This window comes from Hibiscus syriacus, unplaced genomic scaffold, assembly GCF_006381635.1.
Source record: "Hibiscus syriacus cultivar Baekdansim isolate YM2019G1 unplaced genomic scaffold, ASM638163v2 tig00110482_pilon, whole genome shotgun sequence".
Taxonomy (NCBI): Eukaryota; Viridiplantae; Streptophyta; class Magnoliopsida; order Malvales; family Malvaceae; genus Hibiscus; species Hibiscus syriacus.
Genome location: NW_024062758.1, coordinates 2,356,068 through 2,368,096, shown reverse-complemented (window position 1 = coordinate 2,368,096; position 12,029 = coordinate 2,356,068). Strand labels below are relative to the sequence as shown.

General features: G+C 34.0%; 2 long non-coding RNA genes across 2 annotated transcripts; one reads left to right on the top strand and one right to left on the bottom strand.

Moving 5' to 3' along the window:
• Positions 1-557: 557 nt before the first annotated feature.
• LOC120128933 lies at positions 558-11,076 on the top strand. The gene is made up of 4 exons (XR_005516677.1): positions 558-672; positions 904-1,057; positions 1,438-1,528; positions 11,035-11,076. It is a non-coding gene; the product is annotated as an uncharacterized LOC120128933 (long non-coding RNA).
• LOC120128935 lies at positions 8,808-9,947 on the bottom strand. Its single transcript, XR_005516678.1, has 3 exons — positions 9,815-9,947; positions 9,268-9,279; positions 8,808-8,823 (listed from the first exon to the last, which is right to left on the bottom strand). It is a non-coding gene; the product is annotated as an uncharacterized LOC120128935 (long non-coding RNA).
• Positions 11,077-12,029: the final 953 nt, after the last annotated feature.

Here is a 12,029-nt window from a genome sequence, read left to right as displayed (position 1 = left end):
AATTAAAATAATATATTTGAATCAATCAAAGAATTAAAATCTATAAATACTTTTGAATAATTAATAAAAATATTAATATTACATATCACAACCTATTTTTTTGTGAACCATGACATTCTTGACGCAATCGTATTTCTTATATATATTCATAACATTTTCAACTTTTAAGCTATTTTCTTATCATGAGAATGTCTAAGGCCCCTTAGCTTAAATTTTGGTAATCTTTTAGGCGAAACATAAAATGTTAATAATATCCATCAGGATGTGCAAAATTACCTGACCCGGTCGACCCGACCAGCCAACCTGGATAAAAAAACAGGGTAATTTTCTTTAAAAAAATTACCCGGTCGGGTCTGAGTCACAAAAATTGATTTTTCCGGATAACGTACCCAGTCACAAAAATTGTTTTTCCGGATAAAATGTTGATATATTTGATTGGATTTTACTTGATAATCACTTCAAAACGATTATGCTGTTTTGGAAATAGAGGCATGTGAAATTTGCATGAGGAAGTTGTTGGCTGGTCTTCTTATTTGTTGTCCTTTACTTCATGGTTTTTGCATTGAAATCACGGGAGTGAAAATCTTCAGGTTTCTTGTGGGGCAGAGCTCGCAGTTTTGTTTGTTGATGCACTTGTCAAAGGGAAAATTCCATATAGCGAAGATATACTTGGTTAGTACTTGTGTTGTCTTATAGTTTTATTTTCTCGTCAGCACAAATTGTGATTATTAGTTTATGGAACCCTCCTTGCTTGTATTAGATCTTGTATTCGGATGACTTGGGTACCTTTTTATATGGGAAAAAGAAACCATATAGTTGATTGTATTATTATATATATAGCTGTTTGGTTCATTTGGTTCTACTATTTCTTTTCACACAATTATAACAAAATGTGTATGTTAGATCTTGTCAGGAAAATCTATAAGGTTTTTCCTAAGGTGCTGCTGCCTAGTAATGTGGCAGATGATGATGATGATGTTCGAGAAGTTAATGAAGCTCTTGGAGCAGCAAAAACACGTCTCGAGGGCTTCTCATCATTCTTAAGCGCTGCTATAAAGTAAGATATTGTTCCCATATTATTTTGTTGATTAGCTATTTTCATTATTTTAATGATTTATGTGCTATGTTTTCATGAGAAATTCACTCGACAGATGGCGCGGTTGCTCTTATACCAGTATTGTCAATGTCGTTTGAAGTTAATTATGGAACAATGCTCACCCTGTTCCCTTGTCTTGTTATTTACGGTGGTTAAATTTACTTGATAGATGAATGACAACCTCCCCACATTTGCTGTATCTGTGGAAGCATAAGATCATAGTCTTATGATCATGAACATACACTTTAGAGATGAAACGGAAAGAATAAATGACCTTTTTTAATTTGTGTTTAATAATGTTACTTCTTTTTTTCTTTGAATTTTATTATTTTGGGTTTTAGGTGGTCCGCAGAGTTTGGTGCTTCCAGGAAAGGTGATCCACAACTGCATGTTATGCTGGCCGAATACATCTACTCCGAATCTACTGAGTTGGTAGGTTTGAAGTGAAATTTACATTTCTTTTGCTTCAATGGCATATTTCTCCTTCTCTCCTACTTTAAATCAGATGAAGTTTATCCTTGTCCTAATTTTGAAGATCTTAATGGCTTGTGCAATATATGCATTGTACGCTAATGACCAATTTAATATTTTGCAGATAGCACACTAACATTATTTTAGGAATTCGTTTTGTTTAAATGTGTGCTGTGCTCAAACTTTAATAATTAAAATATGTAATCCTTTATAACTTGAGTACATTCATGGCATATTTCCTTTTGATTAAAAGGTAAGTTCCTCTCGGACATAAGTTGATTATGTACTTGATAGTGATATCCTGATTTTTGTTGGTTGGTTAAAAAATGCTCAGTCAAACAAATTAGATGCTTCCATTTTTTCTCCATACATGCCATTGAGAAGTATCTAGTTATTGTACATTGGTTTTCATCACTTTTCACTTCAAAGGTCCATTTATCAGTTAACATGCATGTTGTAGACACTCATTTTCGTCCGACTTGGGCTTTTATTTAAATATATCAATTTATTGTATTTAGTTGTATTGTTTACGTCATATATATTATACTATATACTATAATATACTTAATTATAATTACATATTTCCCTTCTTTTTGTTTTATTTACAGATCCAACAGCCCACTGGTTACAAACCCAGAAGCCCAGATTAGAAGACCACTTGTGCTTGACCCGAATCGAATCCGGTGGAGCCTGACCCGAATCGGCATATTATGGATTCCAACCCTAATCTCTTCTCTCCACAGCGCCGCAGCAGCCACACGTGCAAGGAAAAGTCCCACTCGGCCACACCTCCTTGTCCTCCGACGCAAGGAAAGCAAAGCAAACAAACAACAAGCATTTTTAGCCTAAATCAAACTCTCAAACTGAAGCATTTGTGTCCAAGTGGGACTCTAAATCCGAACTAAAAATAGTTTTTCTAGGCTATAAATATTAATGCAAAACACAAGAGAGGGACTCAGAGAGATATCATACGAAAAAGAGAGGAAATACAAGGGGGAGGGAGAGTTCTTCGAAGCTGAAAAAAAGGATAAGAAGAAGCTGCCAGAAGACAAGAAAGAAAAGCATAAAGCTGTCGATGCCTCTTTAATAAAGTCCATCGAGGGAGTCTCAGATTTGAAAGCCTATCTTAGGACAAGATTTTCCTTGAAGTCTGTCATGAAGCCTCATGAACTTGCCTTCTAGAAGTAACTTGCATTTAGCTTAGCTGTTTTACTTTGATGTTCTTTGGCTTTGAGTATTAGTGGTCATATTATAATATCAGTGTTGTCGGATCTATATACGGAAAACATGTTTTATTTTTTATACCAATTTATGATATGTAAGAACCCCAAATTTCCATTTTTATGTTTTATGCTAATTTGATTAGAGCTTGTTCTAGTTATCTTTTAAAAAAACCTTTAAAATATTATATATATTGATAGAATCCATGGGGTTAGAATAAAATATTATATATATGCATAGGATCCATGTGTTTAGAAAAAACCATTCATTTGATTCATGTAACTCGCGTGAGTATGAGGTTATAAATTGTTAATCCTTGGTGTAATCATTCAATCTTTGAATATCATTCACTTTGATCCTTTTAATTTTTATTTTTTTTATTGCTTTTAATTTTAATATGTTTTTTTTGTTTTTTATTTTATCTTTATTTTATTCTTTTCTTTTAAAAACATTGTTTCATATATATATATATATATGTATGTATATATTTTTTTACACTCTTTTATTTTATTATTTTCAAGACTGAACATTTTCTATATTTTTATTTTCTTATTTTTCTTAATATTTTTTGTTGTTATTTTCTCAATTTATTTATTTATTTTCTCTTTATTTGATTTATTTAATATTTATCTTTTAATCTAATATTTTTGACTTTTTAAGGGTCAATTTTAACCAATCAAATGTAAGTAATTAGAATCGAATATTTTAAATTTTAATTTTAATTTTCACAATTAAATACAATCGACAAATTAATTGGTACCGAAAGGGCGGTTCAAGGGTGTTAATCCTTCCTTGACCGTAACCGACTCCCAAACCCGACACATTTATGGTAAAACGCAGATCAGATAAGACGGTGTCCGATCAGCCCAAATATTCTTTAAAGTGATCGGTGGCGACTCTAACCCAATCTATTCAAGTCGAAGCCCAATTCCGGGCCCAACCGAAAGACGACCGCGACAGCTTGGCAACTCTGCTGGGGACAGGTAAGTGAGTCAGACCAGAATTAATTTTCGGTTACCTTTTTATGTGAAAATAGTATATTTAAATTTAAATTTATTTATTCGATTCTAATTATTTACCTTTGATTATTTTTCAAATAAATAGTTGTACTGACATTTTTTTCAATGATTTCATATTTTTGAAAAGTTTCTATCTCTGGCTCTATAATCGAGCTCTGAACCCTTTTTAAGTGGGGGTGAAAACGACGCTCTCGTGAGAATTTATTCTCCGTATGGGCCTAGCAAGTAACCTTCGAGATTCATATACCTTACGCTTTCGTGTGAATTTATTCTCCGTATGGGCATAAGAGAATGTATCCTCTCGAGTTTAACTTAGTCCACACAAGCTTGTAATAGACTTAAGACTAAGGGTCTGACAAGTCCAAGGGGGCACCAGCAAGGAGAACTTGGTACCTTTTTAGAACCTAATTCGGGAGACTATAGAGAATTAGAGCCCACGCCAAAACCTCATTTCAAACCCTAGGCTGCTTTGATGTTATTTCCTGCCTTATTTTTTGTTCAAAGCATGCGAACTAGAAATTTATGCTGTTAGGACTTGTTCAAAATCAACTTGTGGGATATAAATCATGTTAGGGTAGGAATTAAAGCATGTGGGGTAGGATTTTTTATTTTCATTTTTATTTTGATTTACCTCACTAACTCTTTTCATTTTTGTTTTCTTTCATTTTAATTTTCATCATTTGCATTATTCAAAAGAGGTGTTGATCCACCAAAAACGTGTTCGTTAAACGTAAATAATCTGCATTAATGGATAAAGGGGTTATAATATAAGAGATGAAAAGCTCAAAAGTCCAATTATGGTCAGAAAAGACTCGGAATGGACCGGGTTTACACTAAGCACGTCAAAAGTCAACTTTCCAAAACGAGATGGAAAAAGTTGGAGGGGCAAGACAAGAAAAAGGTTACCTGGAGAGTCTTTTCAAAGACAACAAAAACAAGATGACGAAACCCTAGCTGAGCTAGAGGTAATTATTGACAAATTCAAGAAACAAGCAGCTAAACTTCGAATAATTCTTATCGATGGAGGGTTCTAATAGTGCTGTCGTTAGGAACAGGCTCAGCAGAGAGTGGAAGCCGAAGATGCAGCCATTCGAGACTTTTAGGAGCAAGCAGCTCGTCACTTGCACAGTTTAGCCAGAGAAGCCGAAACGGTTCAACAAGGCATTCAACCAGTGATAGAAAAAAGTCGGAAGATGAATCAACCTGTCAGAAGCTGTTAGGGGTCTATACCTTTAAAATGTTTTTTATCTCCTAAGACGTAACACTTTTGTCCCCAATAAGGATTATTTATAACAACAAACACATTTTTAGATCAATACCTCGAACATTTCATGCATCATGCATTCTTGCATATTTCGTATTTTTTTATTTCATTCACATTAACTAACAAGAGTTGGACACACCTCATTCACATAACACTCGTTCAAATAGAAAAGAGTGGGAATTCTATGATGAAAGCAATGACACTTCCGAAGCAGAAATTTGTTCATCTGAGAGTACATCAAAAGGAGCCCCGACAAGTGAAACATTTGAAAAATGAGGAGTAAATGCAGATGAAGGCCCTAATCCTCGACATTCTGGGCAATCCTAATGAGGCATTATTCAATTTTGCAGGCATCTTGTTTGAATTTGTTTTTTGAACTTTCTCATATTTGGAACTTGTTTTTGAACTTTCTTTGGATATTTCAATGAATTTATATGGAGCATTGAATCAACTTTACAACTTGAAATTCTTTGAATATCAAATGAATTAAAAAACTCTGTAAATGATCGGAGTTACAGATCTTTGACAAAGTAACACCATTAAAATCTAATAAAACAAAAGACTTTGACCTTACCCAGAAGATACGCCAAACACCGTACCCTTCTCTTACAAATATCCAATATAGCATTCTCCCTTCATAAGGCTTGATATTTAGATATGCATAGGTGCGGACAACATGGGGCATCTTTTTCATATGTCATTACTATACTTTTTGTTTAAGACGTTCAATGATCTTTACATATGGAATAGTCGAGTAGGTGAATCTAGTTTAGGTCATTTACTTGGAAATTGAACTCTAAAGATGAAATTTTTGACTTTCAAAAACACCTAGACTATAACAGGTTCTTCTTGACAAACTTAAGAAGTTGAATCCTTATACTTAAATTATAATTATATATATATATATATACAATAAATCTTGAGTTGTCCCTCTAGAGCAATTGGTTAAACGCCCCGACTTTATGGATAAGATTCAGCTAGCCTGATAAAGGCGATTATAATATATAATAATGCTTGAGTTGTCCCTCTAGAGCAATTGGTTAAATGCCTCGGCTATATGGATCCAACTAGCCATACAATGACAAAATTAAATAAGGAGTTTCGGTAAATATGGACTAAGGGAGTTAAGGAACACCTGTTATAGTCAACTTCACACGAGCACTCAGGAATTTCATTTTTAGACCGATATTTCTGCACTACCTTTGTTAGAGGAGCTTACAAAACTTGAACAAATGGAAGATTTTAGAGAATCAAAATAGAGGGTCTAGTAATTGATAATACTAGTTGCATTATTTTGTCTGTATCCAATTAAAATGCCAAGCCAAAGAAAAAACATGTTGCAATGACCGAAAAATGACATTTTTTATGGCTGAAACCTTAGGTCAACCTAAAGCCAACTCATCCACTTGAATATTTGTCAAAGAGATATAACTCTGAAAGCATTAAAAGAACTATTGATTCATTTGATATTCTTTGAACTCATGTTTATAATTTGATTCGATTTGATTGCGAGCCTGAATTAAGAGGCAATTATTTTTTATAGAATTCTTGCATTTTTATATCTTTTTTCTTCCCTCCTAAATAAGAGAAAGGAAAAAACATTTCAAACATGATAATCTCAAATGTGAAAGGTCCTGGAAGGTATTAAGGCTCATTTTGCCTATATTGATGAAAGAACGAACAATGCCAAATTTTGAGCATTTCACAAGACAATCAGTCCAAGAGATCATATAGAACTTGTGACATTACCAATAACCTGAGAAGAAAATGGGGCATGGTCGATTCCAAGGACAAGACCAACTGACAAAAATGATACTCCATCTAAGAGATAAAACAAAATTAATTCATGTTGCATGCATCATAGACATGCTTAAGAGCATCACATTTATCATTTTTAGCATACATAATTTTTTTGCAGTTTTTTGAGTCAAAGTTTCAACTTTAAGACGAAAGATACTCGATTCAAAAGCACATTCAGTTGATGGTGGTTGCTCGACTTCACAGCGAAAAATATTGAACTCGAAGCAACACAATTTACTCAAGATTGGATTTCAACTTCACAATGAAGGATATCCAACTCAAAGCAACATTCATCTTTAGCTTGGATTTCAACTTCACAACGAATGGGTCATCCATGGTTTTAACTTCACGACAAAGGGGATCGTGCTCACCAACAACATTCATATTTAGATTGGATTTCAACTTCATGACGAATGATATCCAATTCAAGGCTCAACTTCACAACGAAGGGGTCATCCACGGTTTCAACTTCACGACGAAGGGAATCGTGCTCACCAGTAATAATCATCTTTAGATTGGATTTAAACTTCACGACGAAGGATATCAAATTCAAGGCTCAACTTCACAACGAAGGGGTCATCCACAGTTTCAACTTCACGAAGAAGAGAATCGTGCTCACCAGTAACATTCATCTTTAGATTGGATTTCAACTTCACGACGAAGGATATCCAATTCAAGGCTCAATTTCACAACGAATGGGCCATCAACGGTTTTAACTTCACGAAGAAGGGAATCATGCCCACCAGCAACATTCATCTTCAGATTGGATTTCAATTTTACGACAAAGGATATCCAATTCAAGGCTCAACTTCACAACGAAGGGGCCCTCCACGATTTCAAAGGATATCGTGCCCACAAGCAGTAATGTCATCCACGATTTTAACTTCACGACAAAGGATATCGTGTTCATTTGTAACATAGCTCAAGGCAAGAAGGGTTATTTACCAACAAAATACCTTCGAGTTCGACTACGCTCAGCTCCAAGGCACATCATTTGCAGCATAACTCAAGGCTAGAAGGGTTATCTGCCAACAAAAGACCTTCGAGTTCGACAACGCTCAGCTCCAAGGCACATCATTTTCAGCATAACTCAAGGCTAGAAGGATTATCTGCCAACAAAACACCTTCGAGTTTGACTACGCTCAGCTTCAAGGCACATCATTTGCAACATAGCTCAAGGCAAGAAGGATTATTTGCCAAAAAAATACCTTCGAGTTCGACTACGCTCAGCTCCAAGGCACATCATTTGCAACATAGCTCAAGGCAAGAAGGGCTATTTGCCAACAAAAGACCTTCGAGTTCGACTACGCTCAACTCTAAGGTACATCATTTGCAACATAACTCAAGGAAATAAGGGTTATTTGCCAACAAAAGACCTTCGAGTTCGACTATGCTCAACTCAAAGGCATATTATTTTCAGCATAACTCAAGGCTAGAAGGGTTATCTGCCACCTAAAGACCTTCGAGTTCGACTACGCTCAGCTCCAAGGCATATCATTTGTAACATAGCTCAAGGCAAGAAGGGTTATTTGCCAACAAAAGACCTTCGAGTTCGACTACGCTCAGCTCCAAGGTACATCATTTACAGCATAACTCAAGGCTAAAAGGGTTATCTTCCAACAAAAGACCTTCGAGTTTGATTACACTTAGCTCAAAAACATATCATTTGCATCATAGCTTAAGGCGAGAAGGGCTATCTGCTAACAAAAGACCTTCGAGTTCGATTCCACTCAGCTCAAAGGCACCATAATTTGCAGCATAGCTCAAGGCAAGAAGGATTATCTGCCAAAGACCTTCGATTTTGATTACACTCAGCCCGAAGGTACATCATTTGCAGCATAGCTCAAGGCAAGAAGGGCTATATGTCAACAAGATTGTCGAGTTTGATTCCATAACACATCAATCACACTACTATCCGGTTACAATCGAGGTTTTCAAGTCGAGAAGAAGACCTGGGTTAGCCGTGCCTTAGTGACAAGAAACTATTTTCCGGCAGCATAACTTAAGTCGAGAAAAGCTATCTGTCAACAAAGACCTTTCGAGTTCGATTTCATTCAACTCGATGGCCTATCAACCACATGGTGGAGTCAAGGAACTACTTTCCAGTCGAATTTTTAAACCGAGGCCTTTAAACCGAGAAGAAGACTGAAGTTGACTACAATTTGGCAACTAGAAGCCACATTCCGGTCTAAATTCCAAACTACGGCTTCAATTCCAGATCATTTCAAGATGGATTCAACTTCGCGGCAGAGGAGCCATTCGCAACTCAATTCGACAGGGAGTTATTCTTAATTGAAATATCATAGTCAATATTCAACTCCACCGAACGAAAATTTGTGTTCTTTTATCTTTGTCCTATTTTTTCGTTCTACGAAAAAGGACAACGAAAATAGGACAAAGAAGGGCAGCTGTAGACACTCATTTTCGTCCGACTTGGGCTTTTATTTAAATATATCAATTTATTATATTTAGTTGTATTGTTTACGTCATATATATTATACTATATACTATAATATACTTATATTATAATTACATATTTCCCTTCTTTTTGTTTTATTTATAGATCCAACAACCTAATGGTTACAAACCCAGGAGCCCAGATTAGAAGACCACTTTTGCTTGACCCGAACCAGATTCGGTTAAGCCCGACCCAAACTGGTAGATTAGGGTTTCTAACCCTAACCTCTTCTCTCCACAACGCCGCAGCAGCCACACACGCAAGGAAAAGTCTCACTCTGGCCACACCTCCGAGTCTTCCGGCGCAAGGAAAGCAAAACAAACAACAAGCATTTTTAGTCTAAATTAAACTCTCAAACTGAAGGATTTGTGTCCAAGTGGGACTCTAAATTTGAGCTAAAAATATTTTTTTTTAGGCTATAAATATTTATGTAAAACACAAGAGAGGGACTTAGAGAGATATCATACGAAAAAGAGAGGAAATACAAGGGGGGGAGAGAGTTCTTCGAAGCTGAAAAGGAAGATAAGAAGAAGTTGCCAGAAGACAAGAAAGAAAACTAGAAAGTTGTCGACGCCTCTTTAATAAAGTCCATCGAGGGAGTCTCGGATTTGAAAGCCTACCTTGGGACAAGATTTTCCTTGAAGTCTTGCATGAAGCCTCGTGAACTTGCCTTCTAGAAGTAACTTGCATTTAGCTTAGTTGTTTTACTTTACTGTTCTTTGGCTTTGAGTATTAGTGGTCATATCGTAATATTAGTGTTGTCGGATCTATATACGGAAACCATATTTTGTTTTTTATACTAATTTATGATATGTAAGAACCCTAAATTTCTATTTTTATATTTTATGCTAATCTGATTAAAGGTTGTTCTGGTTATCTTTTCAAAAAAAACCCCTTTAAAATATTATATATATATATATGGATAGGATCCATGGGGTTAGAATAAAATATTATATATATGTATAGGATCTATGTGTTTAGAAAAAAACATTCATTTGATTCATGTAACTCGCGTGGGTATGAGGTTATAAATTGCTAATCCTTGGTGTAATCATTCAATCTTTGAATATCATTCATTTTGGTCTTTTTTATTTTTTTTATTGCTTTTAATTTTAATATGTTTTTTTGGTTTTTTATACTTTTCTTTTAAAAACATTGTTTCATATATATATATATATATATATATATATATTACACTCTTTTATTTTATTATTTTCAAGACTGAACATTTTCTACATTTTTATTTTCTTATTTTTCTTAACATTTTTTGTTGTTATTTTCTCAATTTATTTATTTATTTATTTTCTCTTTCTTTGATTTATTTAATATTTATTTTTTAATCTAATATTTTTTACTTTTTAGGGTCAATTTTAACCAATCAAAGGTAAGTAATTAGAATCGAATATTTTAAATTTTAATTTTTCACAATTAAAGACAATCGATAAATTAATTGATACCGAAAGGGTGGTTAAAAGGTGCTAATCCTTCCTTAACCGTAACAGACTCCCGAACCCGACACAATTCTGGTAAAATGCATATCAGGTAAGACGGTGTTCGATCAGCCCAAATATTCTTTAAAGTGATCTGTGGCGACTCTAACCCAATCTATTCAAGTCGAAGCCCAATTATGGGTCCAACCGAAAGACGACCACGACACATGTGTGTTGTGGATGCCTACAATTATATGATTTTTCTCTTTTTGCAGAACAAGGCTAAAGTGTCGTATTATTTTGTTAGAGGAAACAACCCAAAGAAGTTTGTATCTTGTTAGAACCCTCTTTCGGGTGAGCCCGAAATTAGGCTTCGACTTAGGAAAATTGGGTTAGAGTTACCACCGACCACTTTAAAACAAACTTAGGTGGGTCGGACACCATCTTACCTGATCTATGTTGTACCAGAAACGTGTCGGGTTCGGGAGTCGGTTACAATCAAGGAAGGATTTGCACCATTGAACCGCCCTTTCGGTACCAATTAATTTACTAGCTGTCTTTTTAAATTTAAATTTAAAATGTTCGACTCGAATTACTTATCCCTGATCGGTTTAAAATATTCTAAAAAAGTGATCGAAAATGTTAGACAGAAAAAATAAAAAATAAAAAATAAATAAAAAAATAAATCAGGAAAAAATAAATAAATATATTGTAAAATAATACAATAAAAAAAGAATAAGTCAAAAGAAACAAATGAGATAAAATAAAAAAAACAATTAAAGAAATCAAAAATAAAAAACTAAAGTTTAAAAAATATATATATGAAGGAAAAATATAGAAATAAATAGTAAAAAAAATATATGTATGCAATAAAGTGGAATATTAAATAGTAATAAATAAATAAATCAATAGATACTAAAAATAAAAAGAACATAAAATAACAAGCAGAACTAAAATGTAAATTCTGAAATATTAAGGCTCGAAATGAAATAAGGTGAAAGTCCATTAGGTGATTGAAACATAACTTTCGAAAGATACAGGCCTAAAAAAACTTCATTCGGTGACTAAATGAAGACTTTACAGAGTGGGAAAGACAAAATCTGAGATTTACCCAAATATTTCTGAAAAACAAGGGTATAACTAAAACGACTTAGTTTCGTTTTACATATATATATATATATATATATATATATATATATATATATATATATATATATATATATATATATATATATATATATATGTTTTAAAGAGCAAAATGGCCCAACAC